Source organism: Tasmannia lanceolata, unplaced genomic scaffold (assembly GCF_043159265.1).
Source record: "Tasmannia lanceolata isolate RefF3 unplaced genomic scaffold, GAP_Taslan_0.1 ptg000020l, whole genome shotgun sequence".
Classification (NCBI taxonomy): domain Eukaryota; kingdom Viridiplantae; phylum Streptophyta; class Magnoliopsida; order Canellales; family Winteraceae; genus Tasmannia; species Tasmannia lanceolata.
The window spans coordinates 22,049,036-22,052,288 of NW_027518697.1; positions in this window are offsets into that span (position 1 = coordinate 22,049,036).

Sequence of the window (3,253 nt, forward strand, 5' to 3'; positions counted from 1 at the left end):
TTTCTATGATCTCTTATTCTCTTATTTATAAAGCCAAGTAACGTAGTCTATTTTTTGATAGGGTGGTGATAAATTCGCATCCCTCGTAGGATGATTCGCACCCTTTAACGGGAATTGACCTCAAAAAGCGTTAAAGTGACGTTTTTTGACGAACTTTGACGTCAATTCACGTTAAAGGGAGTTGCGAATTTATCATCTCGCTTTTGATAATGGCACTCGTTAATTTGTGGAGTTTTTATATGGCGTCCGCGCATACGAGAGCGTATTTTGGAAAAAAAATATAGTCAATGTCTAAGTCAACTTGAGATTTTATATGGTGTAATGCCTTATTGTCCCGTATTTTTGAAAAGTACTGTTCGGACCACATTATAGGTTGATCCAAACCGTCCATGTGATGGAACGCAATGTAAATAGGCTGTGCCCCCAAAAATCATATCTATAGGAAGATCTTAGCCGTCCTATCTATAGAGGTTTCCAAAATTCGCAGTTCCTCTATAGATCGGAGGGTTGGGATCATCCTATAGAAATGATTTTTGGGCACAACCTATTTATGTTATGGCCCGTCATATGGACAGTTTGGATCATCCTATAGTGCATACAGTACTTATTGAAAAATACGAGACTATAAGGGCTTACACCATATAAAAACACAGTCCACTTTATAGAATGATCCATGCCATTCATTTGTTAGGCTGTACCATGAAAATTATCTCCATGGATTATCCTAACCTCTTCTAGTGATTGTTGGGTAAGGATGAGCCTATAGATATGATTTTCGGGGTACAGCTTATTTACATTGTAGCCCAACAAATGAATGATTTGGATCATCCTATGAAGTGGGCTCGCTATTTTTTATTTTTTATTTTGAAAAATACATGCATGTATGTGCCAACCTGAATAAAAAACTGATAACAAAGTTTTCATATGTTGTTCCCACGACGCTGCACGTGTTTTTGGTACGCAACTTCTTACATAACCGCTTTGATCTTGCAAATCTGATAGCCATAAGATCAACAAAGACATAAGCACTCAAACGAGTCCCACTAGCTTCTCCATCGTCACCATCTATGTTTGTGTAATCAAGAGAAGATACAAGTGTAGAATGTTTTACAAAATACTTTTATTTTAAAATATAAAAATTATTCGGTCTAAATCGCTCCAGTGCCGCTGGACTCTGCACCAATCGTGGATGTGTGTGAACATGTGAGTGAAGTGCGCATGCGATCGCAAATTCAAATCGAGGGGTCGATAGCCGAAACATATCCATCCTTGAGGATTGGATTTCAGGGGATGGAGAAGAAAAGGGGACCACGCTTCTTCTTGGGGCTTACATGCTTTTACACCGATGGAAAGGACTTTTTACAATACAAAGGCAATGATAAATATGGGGATGTCGAAATAACTCAAAACGTGAACAACTCACGGGGTAGAACGTCGATGCGCGTAGAGCGCAAACGAATGTCAAGGTCGACTAATCCTTCGATCTATCTAGCCAATAGAATAACGAAAGCAAAACGCCAACACAAAGGATAGCTAAATTAAAGAGAAAGACTCACTAGGGAAGATGAATTTATTGCTTGCTTAATCCTGAAAGCTATAGTTACAAAAAGTAAAAGATGATACAGGAAAAGTAAATGATAAAAGATAAGTGTTAAGACATGTTTGATTTGGTTTTGGGATCTATTTCTTGAAGACAGACATCTCCTTATATAGCTTTATTCGGGTAACTACTCCCCATTTCCCTACGTTCTCATGGAAGTAACTCTTCAGATATTTCTATCTTAGGTTCCATTACTTGCATGTCCTCCTTTTTCCAGGTGGTTCATGTGACAGCCTGCGTGTCACTCCTTCGTATGATTTTAAATTTCGGCCGAAATCTGAAATTTCATATTACGGTTGAAACCAAAACCGAAATTCCGGGTTTATCAAATTTCGGGGAATTTCGGACTAAATTTCTATTTTACCAAATTTTGGCCGAAATTTCAGATATAATAAAATATTCATTTTTTTCTAATACTGGATTTCGGACGAAATTTTGGTTTCGGCCAAGAATGAAATTGGGACCGAAACCGAAATTTAAAACCATGCTCCTTTGCCCTAGCCCAACTGGACCATCGTTTAGCAACTCGATCCCTCTTGATCGATCAAACATAAAGATGGATAAACATTTAGTAATGGATTATTAGTCTTCGGCGATGGCAATGTGTCGTTGCCAAATAAGGTTTTTTTGTAGTGTTTGTATCCGCGGTTTTAATTGGCTATAGGTAAATACTTATACAGGTTGTTTTTTTATTATTTCTAGTATATTATTATACATTAACTGGTGTTCAATTAAAACGTGATACGACAAAAAAAAACGTGACGGAAAATTCGAGTTTAATACGGTTTTGGATAAAAAAACGTAGTAAAAAAACAGTCATGTAAACAAAAATGCCAAAAATACGTTGAATGAAAAAACGAGTTTAATACATTTTTGGTTTAAATAAACGGGTGTGTCCATGACTTTGTATCTCTTTATATGTAAATGTAACACAAAAAACTAAGATTATCATTAAATTCAACCCCCAAAACTAATCGCACATCTAATTCAAATGGTCCAATGCCAATTGCTATGAAAGTATCAAAAAGTGAAAGTAAACAAAAAAGATGATGTCATCTAAAGATGCCAATGAAGCATCATATCCTATTGAGCCATGCATCACCATCTTCTTCCTCTCGATCGCATACATCAACTATTCCTTCAGTATCATTTTTAGCATATTCTTCAGAAAAGGCACTTAACTTGTCAAGTTTCATTAGTTTATGATCTTCTTGTTCATTTTCTTTGAATTTTTCCATCATCTTTAAGTTCATATGTATATAGATCAAGTCATTTAGCATGTTTGGAGATAACCTATTTCTTTTGTTCATTTGTGCTACTGCAAAGGCGCTGCAATTTCTTTCACATGTTGAAGAGCTACATGGTTGACTTAAAATATGAATAACTACTTTTTTAAATGTAGAACTGAACCTCCACACATATTTCACCTACATATAATCATGAAGTTATTATCACATTTAGAAAAAATAAATGCTAAAAAAATGTTAGGATACTTACGAGGATGTACTCTAGAAATTATTGGTACAGAAATAATATCCTCATATAAATTTGGATATTTTCCATCATACATCACCATTTCATCAAGAAATTGTCTACTATTATCCATCTCAAGAATCATTTTTTGGGCAACTCGAGAAATGACTTTTCTCACCT